At 36.6% G+C, this 14,067-nt stretch overlaps 1 pseudogene; it reads left to right on the forward strand.

Annotated features, from left to right (window-relative positions):
- The first annotated feature begins 10,159 nt into the window (after positions 1-10,159).
- On the forward strand, positions 10,160-12,868 carry LOC148695133 (uncharacterized; annotated as a pseudogene).
- Positions 12,869-14,067: the final 1,199 nt, after the last annotated feature.

Consider the following 14,067-nt stretch of genomic DNA (forward strand, 5'->3'; position numbering starts at 1 on the left):
AGGAGGATGACGATGAGGGGGATAGCAATTCGGATTTGGGCTTGGAGGAGGAGGAGGACGAGGAAGGGAGCTGGGCTCCGCTATTTCTATTATGAGTTCGAGAAGTTTTGTTTGTATCTCAATGGTAACCCTTTGGGACTGCATTTTCTCCTCAAACGTGGATGAAATCCTCAAAGATGGTGGTGACTACGAGGAGCACCACTACATAAAGGTTGCTCACAAGACCCTCTAGGATCCTTAGTGTAAAATTTGCCTTTTTAGTGATTTAGGTCTCGTTAATTTGTGCACTTTTAAGTATATTGCAACACAAGTTTCCGGATTCGTTTTTAAATCAGAATGTATTTAGGTATGCGTTCCTATAAAATCAGTATCGAATTTCAAGGGTCATTCACTGATACAGCTATTATTTTCACAAACTTTCATAAGTTATCATAAAAATTCATATACATTCATCACAAGTCAAATTTAGTGTATCACAATATCCAATTGTGCTATCGCACAATACATTCCAAGACAAACAGCTTTGGCCATTGCAAAACAAAAGTACATGTACATCACTCCGGACAGTTAGCACTGATTGTCTAATAATGTGCCTGCCACAAATGACTTTTCATAACGTGCTTAATCGTTCATCGAGCATGTACTCGTAAAAAGTGTCTAGCGCTACCGAACATCCAGTTGTCGCATCATTGTTATTACTTTGAGTTGGCTGAGAAGTTGGAACAAGGTGAGCACTTTCAGTTGTCTCGATAACAGCACCGACAACGACGCTCGGTGTGACCCCTGTTCGTCAGGATCCGTAGGACAAGACCTGAAAAATTACAACACAATTCAAACTTGTTTGAAATATTACTACCACTAAAATATTGTTAGCTAGTGCAAAAGTGACAATTACTTTCGTCTTGTGCATTGTGTTTGGTATTCAGTTTCCCATTGCTGTGTCTCCAACATTGATTTCGCTTCTCTTTTTGACTTATTTTGGATGTCCCTTTTCTTTTAACTTGAATTGAATTTTAACCAGTTTGAGAACTCCTACCTCCCTCTTCACTCTCTATTATTATTCGACCAGGGTTATCAACAACTAAAGAGTTTAGCTCTGTATCCAAGGATTTCAAAGTGTGGGCAGAATTGGCCACCTTTTATAGACATCACCGCCTTGTCAATCAAATTTGAAGCATTTCTTGAAAACTGAGGTCTTTTGAACGCTACAGAATTGTCGGCACCTTTGCCGTCTTCTTTGCCTTCACTGTCCAAAACAATATCGAATTTGGCGGTTTGAAGCCACCTTTTCATTATATAATCTTGAGGTAACAACTCTATTTGTTTTATTCTCAAATGGGCAAATATGTGGCGACAAGGAACTCCCCAAAACTTCATCTCTTTGCAGCTGCATTTAGCATATTCTGAGACCATATCAACCACCAACGTCTTCATCTTTGTCACCCCTGCAGGTCTCTTAAGTACTTCATACACCGCCTCATTCCCATGCGTTGACTTCTCCCTCAAGAAACAAGTCACACTCTTTAATTCCTCCATTTGAAACCTTTAAACATAAATCTGGTGTAGAATTTGGCTATTTAATATTTCATTGGGGTACGAAGTTGCTTAGGAGAGACAATTTTCATCATTGTGGTCACCAACCACCTCTTTTTGGCATTGTTGCCCAAGGGTTGATTAAAGCGAATGAGCAATTCAATCAAAGAGTGTTTCCTATGCACATACTGTTTGACATTTTAGCAGAAAAAAAAAAGTGCTTACAAAATACGGGAATCCAATTTGCACACAAGCCATAAATGTCCTTAAGCCGAGATTTATCACCCAATCCGTTTCTTCTTGAAACCCCTTCCAACTTGCCTCAAAGTCTTTGTTTTCAATATCACATATGCACTCATGCAAATCCTTGAAAATGCCCCCTATCTAATCATTGAATTTGTTAATAATATGTCATATCCAGTACCGATGAAAGGTTGTTGATAGTTTATTGCTAGTACCTTTAGTATGGCTCCATCTTGATCTGTAATTATGACCATGGTTATCAACTCCTAACAAAGGAGCAAACATCATCTTGTACACATTGGTGTTGAACGTGGTGTCAAACACAATCACATTATGAAAATGGCCATAACCACGTCATGACTTAACATCTGCCCAAAAAAAATGGTCAAGTGTTCCACCTTTATTAATCTCCATCTTAAAATAGATTGAGTATTTTTTATCTTTCTCATATGTGGGACCACGATTTTTCAAGGCCGAAGTAAGGCTAATCGGACTATGTTTACCTCAGAAGTCTGGTCATGGACTCAACAACTTTGAGCGAATCTGGATCAGACGGAGTAGTGGTGCCACCACCATCTTGTTCCGTGGTAATAGACTGAGTCTGAGTGACTCCGCCAATAATGACCATGCTTGTTCAGCAAGATAAGAGGATCTGATCCAATACTAAATCAGTTGGATCTTCTATATATCTTAGAGTTCTTACAATCTAGGGACTGGCAAACGCCGCAAGTAATCACACTCCTAAGAGGATGCAAAATCTACTTCTAGATATCCTTTAGGATTCACTTGACTTAGTACAAGGATTCTACCCTAAAAAGGTCTCTCCCCCAATTAGTATAAATACACCCATCTAAGGTTTATCTCTAGTGGTGCAATCATCATATTGTTAGTCTCAAACTTGCTTGACGGTCTGAGAGCCTTTGTCTGGCACCCCCCTTTAAGGATTGCCCACGATTGTTTTCTATTTTACATGTTACTCGGATTTGTACCTCTACCACTCACGGTGGTGCACGAATTTGGTTCCAAGTTCGCATTTGCTGTTCGACATTATACATATCTTTGGGAGTGTAACTAATATTGCCAATTCCTCCAAGTTTCACCTCCATGAACCCACTTGTTTACTTGTGAAAATATTAGAATGCGCACATTGTTCAATCATCATCTTCTTTGCCTTCAAAACTCGACTATGAAATCTAAATAAGTGTGAGGCAGTTGCCATAGGATTGTGTTTATCATTAAAAACTGTTACAACAAACTTTTCACAACCAATTCGCTTATACAGCATAAGTTTTGCTTTATAGTCACTTCTAACATCTCCTTTCCTAACTTTCTGATTGGATTTAGGATTAACATCCACCGTATTTTTGTTTTGTTTGCAACAGACAAATTATTTCCTAACCAAATATGTACCATCACTGCACTTTTAACTATTATGCTCCTAAATCCTAAAACCAGCTGCAAATGCTTAATTGTTATAAAAAAATTATTGTCACATCCCGGCCCGGGTCCCCACCACATCCTGGGCTCGACTCCACTATAGCACGATATTGTTCACTTTGGACCCCGACCATGCTCTCACGGTTTTGTTTCTAGGAACTCACACGAGAACTTCCCAGTGGGTCACCTATCTTGGGATTGCTCTTGCGCGAACTTAACTTCGGAGTTCTGATGGAATCCGAAGCTAGTGAGCTCCCAGAAGGCCTCATGCTAGGTAGAGATGGGAACATACATATAAGGCTTACATGATCCACTCCCCTAAGCGATGTGGGATCTCACAATCCACCCCCTTTAGGGGCCCGACGTCCTTGTCGGCACAAGTAGGCACAAAAGCTTTAGTATACATATATGATGATAGATGGGATAACCACCAATAAGTAGCAATAGCAATAGCTGAAGTAGACTTAAGTTCAAACTTAGTAGTCATAGGATGTATTCCAAATTATGTTATGACAATCAATGAATTTAGTAAATATATTAAAGTAAGCATAAGAACAAAAAATTATAATATGAAAGGAGAGTATAAAAATTTGTGTATTAGCTTAATGTATATTGGTAAAGTGTCTGATAGATATAATCATAAGTTTAATTTAGAATTTCAAAATTTAGTTCAAACATTTGGTAGTAAACATGTAAATATGAGAGAAGCAAAACCCGTAGATAATAGTTTTTTAGAAGGAACTCAGTGGACATTACCAAATTTATAAGTAGCAAGAAATAGACAACCAAATAAAGTACAAATATAGGAAAATAGTACAGGTCAAGCAACAATTAGGTTTACTAATTACAAGAAACTAGAAAAAATAGAAGAGGATGAAAGTGAGATCGAAAATGAGAATATTCATATAGCTTTTGATAATTTAGATATTAATTTAGTTGAGCAAAATTTTGATCATATTGTAGATAAACTTATAGAAGATATTGATCATTTAGATGAAGAAGAGTACTTAGAAAAATGTAATGCATATGATTTATGACTACATAGAATTTCAGATGAAGAGATGAAAATTTTAATTTTAGAAATAGGAGGAGAACATATTTTAGGATCAAAAGAATATAATAATTTATTAGAATTGAAAGCAGAATGTAATCTAGCAGAAGAAAGTAGTACATCGGGAGTAGAAAATCCAAGATATACAGGTAGAATTGACCAACAATTTTTGAGATCAACAAATGAACAATATAATGAAAAAGTAAGAGTAGATTACATAGAAGAAAATATGATAAAACCATCTAGAAAAAATAGGATACCATATTTGAGAAAGGGTTAGAACAAATTAATATAGCAGGAAATATATTAAACTTAGTTAATGTAGATCCACAAGATTGGTAGAGAACAATTGATAGATGAGAAAAAGGTTGCGTACATGTAGCATTAATGTTAGATTTTAGTAATTCAAAAAAATATATTAGATTATTTTGAACATACTTTAGATGGTTTAGTTTTTTATTATTTTCAGTCATGGAAAGTTCAAAATCCAGACAACATCAAGCAGCCAAAATACATTTTAATATTGACGGTTTTGTTACTTTGATTAAACAAGAATTTTTAGATCTTAATAGGTTAGATGGCAGAAGTGAACAAGAACAAATAAGGGCAATTTGAAATTTAGAATAATTACAAATTTGTGATTTACAATATATAGCTGAATATACAACAGATTTTTTTAAATATTTAGGAAGAACATGTAGAATTAGTGATATTAATTTATTAGATACTTATATGACAAAAATAAAAGGACCAATAGGTGAAAAGATTTGGAATGAATGGCAAAAGCATCTAAAGAAAAATGATATTGCAATAGGACCTAGAATTCAACATGTATATGACATACTTAGACAAGAGTGTAGTCAAATAAAAGTTAAGAGACAAATTAGGAAACAATTTTACATGAGTTGTAAAAATATAGATTTACCACAATAGTATGGTTATCATAAGAAGAATAAGCATAAGAAAATATACAAAAGGAAATATAAGTCATATAAACCCTACAAACAACATAAGAATTTCAGCATAAAACCTTCAAGAACATATAGGAAGAGAAAATATATTCCAAAACAATTTTGAAAAAGAAGTGGTAGACCTTGGATTAGAAAATATAAAGCACCAAAAGATAAAAGTAGTTGTAAATATTATTCATGTGGAGAGGTTGGACATATTAGACCTAAGTGTCCAAAATTAGGAAAACAGCCTAGAGAAAAAGTACATCTAATGGAGTTGTTTAAGTTAGAAGAAGATGAAGATATACAGTCAATATACAGTTTAGATGATTTATGTAACATCCCGTCCCGGGATTATTTTAACGTACATTCGAATTTACGATTTTACCCCCTAGTTCGTTACTTTACGTGTAGTTTTGTGTTGTGTGGTGTTGTAGGACCACACACACACTCATACACCTCGTCTCACTCCCCCGGGATTCCCTCATTTCCTGTCTCTTCTCTGTCTCTTTTCTCTCTCTCTCTCTCACTCTCCCCGAATTCTTCTTCTTCTTCCTTCTGCAAACACACGGACACACATACAAACATACCCAAACCTTCACCAATCGAGAAACCAAGACCACCCTCGTGCTCGTGAGGCTGAGAGGAGTCCAGTGGTACCATTTTCAGGTAGGAACTCCGACGTTTTCACGTCGATTTCACGAGCTCAGTTTTAGTTACGGTTCATGCAAATTTAATTTACTTAGTTTTTGGAATTTCTGAGCTTGTAGATGTGTTGGTGAAGTTCCCAGGAGCTTGGGAGTAGTTCGTTGGGTGAATTTGGACGTCGGGAAGGCTAGGTTCGAAGTTGGCCGAACTTGGATCGTTGTTGCAGGTGAGATTCCATGGTTTTTAGGCCTTAAAACTTGTTGGGTCATGTTCTACTAGCTTTAAGGTTCATTTTGGTGCAAGAAACGTGGAAAAAGGTGGAAAAACGAGCGAGAAAATGTGAATTGCAGGTTTTCCGGCGACGGTGCCGGCGACGGCGACGGCGCTGGCGTCGGGGACAGACTGGAGAAGGAGACGGTATATTCCGTCAAAGTTGACGGAATATTCCTGACGCCGTTAACGGCATCTGGTTAGATTTAACGGAATATTCCGTTAGTTGACGGAATATTCCTGACGGCGTCTGTTGACACCGTCAGTGTGCCTGGCACGTGGCCGCGCGTGGGGGGCGCGTAGGTCCGTGCCTTGGCCGGCGCGTGGGGGCGCGTGCGTGGTCCAAAAATTATTCTAAAAATATGGGTGTGATCCTGAGGTTGTGTAGAGCACGTTGGTATATTCATTTGTCCAATTTGAGCAATGTATGAGAAGTTATTACGAGAAGTTGCTTAGGTGCTTTTAAATTAACGTTTTCGTAACTTTGTCGCGTTTAGGTGATTCGTATTCCGAGGACGAGCGTACACACTCGAGGCAGGGGGGCTACGACTCTTCCAATTATCAGTGAGTGGGCTTTTGTTTTCCGTATATACCTATATACATATTAATTCCCAGAAATTAAATAGAAAAGGTTATTTGTTTTATGCCATGCATCATATGAATGTTGTTTACGCATCATCGCATGTATTAGTAGTGGCATACATATATATATGTGTATTTGGTGCTGTGGACGCACAGGTAAGTGCCAGGTAAGTGGTATTCATGTTTGTATTTCAGTAGTAGCTTGAGATGCTTAGAGAGCTCATAATCTGCACCCCCGGTGTTAGTGCTCCCGCCCAGAGAGGGGCAGAGTCCTTCACGTGATGTTCACCCGCACCACACGCTCGCCTTGGATCCAAGTTAGGTGCAAGCCTGTCGTACAGACCACATTAGGTGGCTCCGACTTGTAGGTGACCCGCGATTTATCGCCCAGCTTCACGTGATCGTAGCACTAGAGCATACATATATATATTACACCAGCCTGTCGTACAGACCACGTTAGGTGGTTCCAACTCGTGTGCAGATTCAGATATTGAGTTGAGATTGGAGCTCTATATGCAGCGGTACATGTCACGTTAAGTGACTCCCGGCTGTCAGATTATATGTTATTGATGTGAATTACGCTTGAGCATTTACATTTATTATGAGATTCTGATGTGGCATATTCTCAAGCATGAATGGCATACTTTGGAGCATGATTGGCATACCTATACATACGTATATATGTTCATTTTCTGGGAAGTATACAGGTTTTACGGCGAGGGGTTAGAATGTATTTTGCTAAAGAGTTTTCAAAGAACCTTGTTTTTGCCCACTCACGCTTTTGTTTTTGCGCCCCTCCAGGTTCTAGTGGTCTAGCAAGTTCGGTGGTTTATCCCAGAGGGCGTCCCGGCATTTCTGACAGACATTCACCATTGTAGGGTCACCTTCGGGTGTATATATGTCGTATCTTTTCCTTTTGGACTGTTGTAGACTTGCTCTGAATTGTGTCTCACATACACTAGTACTTCGTATGCTAGTTAGTTTTTAATTATTTGTACTTTTATATTACCTTCTCATTAGCTTCCGCACGCGCACATGGCTACGTCACATTCGTGTGACGGCCAGCACTCCCTGATCTCGGTCGGGGTGTGTCAGCTATAGGCTTGGTAAACCTATCCCACATCGCCCGTGAGGGCGAGTGCCTTGGGCCTTATATATCCATTCGCAACTTGTTAGTTTACAGTGACGCGTTTTGTGGGCAGGCCCTTCGGGGTCTGGCAGGCGCTGCCTTCGGGCGAGTACCGGTCCACAGGAACAAAGCCGTGCGGTAGCTCTGTCTTCGGGCAGGGAATGCCAAAGCGGACAATATCACTGTACGCTGCGAGTTGGGATGTGACAATTTAAGTGATAATGAGAGTATTTATAGTATAGAAAGTATAAATATGATAGATTCAGACTCGGAAGATCCAAGTAGTTCAAATAGTGATTTAGAATAGTATATGTGTGCATTCATAGAAGAACAACATAAAGAAGAGTACAAATACATTAATTTAGGTTGGCCAGAAAAATGTCATAAGTGTACCAAGTTAGTTGCAAATAAATACTATAATACATATTCAATATTATGTGAAAAATGCTATAGTAATAGGTTAATAGAAATTAATTCAGCAGAATCACAAGAAAATACTTAAATATTAGGTAATATTGTTTATAGTATAGAAAAGCCAAAAAATAGTTTTTTAACTACCATAAATTGTCATATAGAATTAGCAAAAGAATATAAGATACAAACAACAGCTATGATAGATACAGGGAGTATAACGAGTGCCATAAGAGAAGAGTTAGTACCAGAAAAATGTAGACAAAAATTAGCAAAACCAGTGAGAATAACACAGTTTGATGAGAGACCAGTATGAAAAAAAATGGTGTAAGTTTCATACCTTAAGCCACAACTTGGTGTCACAATTCTCACACGAAACTGCTCCATTACAACTTGATCCAAACACTCCCAAAGTATAATTTAAGCAATCAATGCAACTTTGCTTGGACATTTCTGGGGTGCACTGAACAAGTCCATATATTTTTAAGTTAGGATTTGGAATGCTTGCGTTAATTTCCTGTTGCAAATTTACGAAGATCACCATTGCTGCTTTTTGTCCCAGTCCATTAAGTAAATGAGAGCTCAGACTAAACGCATCCAAGCCCGTCGATACACTAACTTCACTGGGCAGGTAGAAAGCTGGATTAGTTTCCATTATGCCATATATGGAGCGGTTTGAGTAGCGTAACATATAATCATTGAGACATCCAATTGCCTCCTTCTGATTAATATAAGAAGTCATGTGAATTCACATGTTTGAATTCATGTGAGTTCATCAAATTATGAATTGCAGCAATACTTAGTAAATGAGCTAGGCATAAAGGATAGACCTTTAAGTATTATTTGAATTAAATGTGAGTTAATTTAAGTGCACAACCGCATGTAACTGCCTTAATGATGGGATGAGGCAGTTACCGAACTGATCGGGATTTGGTCTCTCTTCTTGGTACATAAATGGTGTTCATGTCAGTAAAAAGGTTGTCCCATTGAAACCTAGAGAACCACCTTGTTCTCGTACAAGAGAAGGGAAGACATTTTTCTTTGCAAACCATGGCTAGATGTTCAGGTTTGCATGCTTATTCATGCATATAAATTTAACGTTAGGACTGGTTCATATTGACACTGCATTCATTGCAGTAAATACTAGGGTTAGTCGTATATATTACATATTGAATTACGTAGTTTAGTAACTTAATTGATTGGATCCTTGTGTGTGTGTGTGTGTAAAGTGTACATGTGGTATCAGAAGGACTTGAATTCAACTTGCATCCGTACATGTCATTCCGCTGTTATTAAAATTGTGAATTGCAAAAGTACACACATAGTTGTGTTGGTAAACAAGATTCTTTCACAATCTTTATTTTATGCATGTCTAAGAAACACCTTTATATATTTATGCATACAGAAATGCTTCATACTCATTTTATTTGCAGTAATGCAGTAATATTGATGCTTTTGCACCAGTTAATTTGATTTTAGCAAGTTGAATGCAAGTTCAGTATTAAGTGTTGATGCGTTACGATTAATTAGTTAATTACCCCAAAGTATATGGACTAATCTTATGATACAAGTATCTTCTGAACAATTAATAAAGCAGTTTATAGGGCTAACAGTAAAAATATTTCAAAAGAAATAGATTACTGGGATTACTTATTCACTGATGTATAGTGAGTGATGATGAACATGTCAATTGTGTAAAGTTTTTCTTGCCTAAAGGTGATGCTTTACATATATTCATGTATATTTATGTTTGGCTCTGCAAGAATTAAGTAATTCATATTTATACATGGATGGTGTCTTGCCTAAAGGTGATGTTGATTTTATACATGCTTTAGTGTGACAAGATGCTACATTCTTGATCACAAACTTATGAATTCACTAAAGGAAGTAATTTCTACAAGTTTTGACATGTTGAATCTTGTGAACATTGAGAAACTCAATGGTAACAATTTCAACACATGGAAGCACCACATTGAGATGAACTTGGGAATGATGGAGTTCAATATGGCTTTCAAAACTCCACAACCTTCTGCACTCATTGATTCAAGCACTGCATCTGAAAGGGAAATTTTTACAAAGTGGGAAAGGGCTAATCAGATGTCACTTCTCATCATGCAAAATGCTATGGAACAACACATCAGAGGTGGTATACCAACATGTGATTTGGCTAAGGACTACTTGGCTTGAATCGAGGAAAAGTTAAGAAATCTGATAAGGCTGAGATTGGAGCTTATCTCTCAACACTGATCAATTCCAAGCACGATGGTATCAGTTGTGTTCGAGAGCACTTGCTTAAGTTGGTCAACCTTTCCAACAAACTGAATGCATTAGAAGTGGGGATCGCATACCAGTTTTTGGTCCATATGGCTCTTTATTCCCTGTCAGGAGATTATGATAAAAAAAAAAGTGAATTATAATACTTAGAAGGAGAATTGGACCATCAATGAACTCATTTCCTTCTTCTGTCAGGAGGAAGAAGGGATGAAGGAGCCCAAAGCTAAGAGATTAGAGTTGGCAAGTCTTGTTAGTTCTAATAAAGGGAAGGGTAAAATGACTACAGTAATGAAAAATGAAAATTAAAAAGGCAAAAAGCAGCCAGGTTACAAAAATCAAGCTGGTGCAAACTTTGGTTCCAAGAAATCCCTTAAGAACACTTTAGTTGCTATCAAGAATGATGGTGCTTTTTCCTCCACAGGTTTAAGAGTTAATAAGGTCCATCTTAAAAAGTGTTTTCATTGTCAATCCATTCAATATTTAAGGAGAATCTGTCCTGCATTCAGAGTCTGGTTGATTAAGAAAGGTAATACTAAAATCAATGTTTTTGTCACAGTGAGTCTAACATGATTTTCATTTCTCAAAACCCATAATGGTATGACACTAGTTGTTCAATCCATATTACAAATTCATTGCAGGGATTTCAAAACCATAAGGGGACAAATAAAGAGGTCTATACAATGTGTTTGTTGGAAATGGAAATAAAGTGGTAGTTGAAGCAATTCGCAGGATAATGTTAAAATAGTCAATTGGTTATGTATTAACTTAAATAATGTACTCTATGTTCCTTCAATAAGAAGGAACTTGTTTTTTGTTACTCAGTTTTGTTAAAGATGGTTTTTCATATGTTGGTGGTGTTAATAAGATTCAGTTTTTCCTTAACAACCAGCTTGACAATTCCATTGGTTATGCATTCCCAAATGGAGATCTTTGGCAAATTCAATGCTCATATTATGAAGATTGTCTCAATCTTGAACATTCTGTCTCGAAACATGTGCTTCTTAATGACAGCTCTTCCATGTTATGGCTTAAAAGACTTGGACACAAATCAAGAGACATAATGTTGAGACTTCAAAAGAATGGGATACTGTTAAACATTGACTTTGATGATTTTGAGGAATGCATAAACTGCTATAAAGGCATGAGTACCAATCTCAGTAAGAAAACTCAAGCCACTAGAAGTAATGATCTATTGAAGATCATTCACACTGATGTATGCGGTCCATTTCCAACTAGAACCATTTGTGGAAACTCATATTTTGTCGTCTTTATTAATGATTTCTCAAGATATACTTACTTGTATTTAATTTCTTACAAATCTCAAGTTTTCAATTGTTTTAAAATTTTCAAAACTGAAGTTGAAAAATAATTGGAAAAACAAATTAAAATAGTGAGGTTTGATTGTAGTGGGGAGTTCTATGACAAGTATATTCAAAGTGGGCAACATAAGGAACCATTTGCCTTGTATTTGCAGCAAAATGAGATTGTAACTTAGTACACAACCCCAGGGACACCATCCCAGAATGGTGTTACTAAAAGAAGAACTAGAACTCTCAAAAATATGTAAGGAGTATGATGTCACATTCACGCTTGCCTGAGTTCTTATGGGGAGAAGCCATAAAAACTGCTAATTACATATTGAATCGAGTACCTACAAAAGTTGTTATGGTCACTCCTTTTGAAGCTTGGACATGTAGAAAACCTAGCTTATCACACTTTCACACATGAGGGTGTCAATGTGAGGCCAGACTTTACAATCCAAATGAAAGGAAACTGGATTTGAAAACAACCAGTTGTTGCTTTGTTGAATATGCAGAGAAGTCCAAGGGTTTTAGATTTTATTACCTTCATCATTATACCACAATTCCAGAGAGTCACTATGCAAAATTCATTGAAAATTATGCATAAACTTATGCATCAAGTAACAGATCCTATGTTTTTTAGGAGAGAACTGAAGATGTATTAGAAGTTAGGAATGCTCCACAGCTAAATCAGTCCATTTTATTACCATTAGCTCTTGCAGAAATTGGATCAAGTTCAATTTCAACTATACCAAAAAATGCATCAACTAACAGTGAGAATGTAGGAGCTACTGTATATCTGCAACCACCTGTGCAGTCTACTCAAGCACCACCAACTACAATTCAGGACAATATATTGCCCTATCCAACCACACTTCATCCTCCATCGTTGGCAAACATGACTGTTCCTCAAGAAGTTCTAAGAAAATCCACAAGAACAAGGAAGTCAGTTATATTAGATGACTACATGGTTTACCTACAAGAAATAGATTATGATGTTGGTTATGAAAATGATCCTGCCAGTTTTAAGAAGTTATAGAAAGTATCAATTCTCACTTATGGAAAGCTGCAATGGAAGAAGAGTTCGCTTCCATGACCAAAAACACGGTGTTGATTGATAGGATTTTTAGTACATGCGCAAATAAGGTTAAAATCACGTTAAAAATACTTGCAAGAATACAAGAAAATTATAGTATAATTGCTCATGCAAGGTTGTTCTCCACAAAGACTGTTTAACTCATTTGTGATTATACTAATTCTTAATTAATTATTTAAAACAGATTTTATCAAAGATTTGAGAATTTTGAATTTTAAAAGATTAAATTAACAAAAAGAAATCTGAAAATTTGGAAATAATGGCAGCAAAGAAGGAAAATGTTTTTGAATTAAAACAATTATGAGAAAGACTAGGGTTCTGCCGTTACCATTAACAATCTTATGCAATTTTACCAATTACTTATGAATTTCCACATACATGCTTTGAATGTTAGGTTTTCCTAATGCATATTTTCCTCATGATGTTCAAGCGAAAACGTATATCTAACATGCAACCCGTCTACGATGTTCAGGTCAAATATAAACATATAAGACTCATTAAGCTTTGTGAAAACCCTTTGAAAAACCATGCAACTCTTAAGAGCATGATGTTCAACTTAAGTGAACTTACAATTACCATTCACAAGAAGCCCTCCTCAATTTCAGGATGATGTTCCAATAGAAATTGCTTCAAATTACTTGTCTAATTACCCTAATGGTAGCTAAGCATTAAGACAATTAGATAGTTTAAACACGGTGATTAATAATTCAAAGCAAGCATGCATCCATTCAGAAGCAAATTAATAAAATCATATATTCATGCTAAGGCTCATGGCCTCACCCTAGCAAAAGGAATTAGTTATGCATACTCATAATAAAAAGCAAAGAAAATATCATTAACTAGAAAAATGATTGAAAATACCTTGTAGGTAAAAAGTCTAAAATTCACCAAAGCTTCGCTAAGTTCTCTCAATGTCACATAGAGAACCCTAATGGCTAAAAAACTTTATTTATACTACTACAAATTAAAATCCCTCTTAGAAAAGGTTTTCTAGAAACTAGGAAACAAAATAATAAAAGGATAACTTAAAAACACACTCCAAATCTGACTAGAAAATCTGTCCAGTAGAGAAATAGTCATGTTTCTAGACCTTCAGGGGTCCAAACCAGGCCCAAAATGAATCAAATTAAAGATTAGAACCT

Source organism: Pyrus communis, chromosome 8, assembly GCF_041283825.1.
Source record: "Pyrus communis isolate YQ-2024b chromosome 8, ASM4128382v1, whole genome shotgun sequence".
NCBI classification, from domain to species: Eukaryota; Viridiplantae; Streptophyta; class Magnoliopsida; order Rosales; family Rosaceae; genus Pyrus; species Pyrus communis.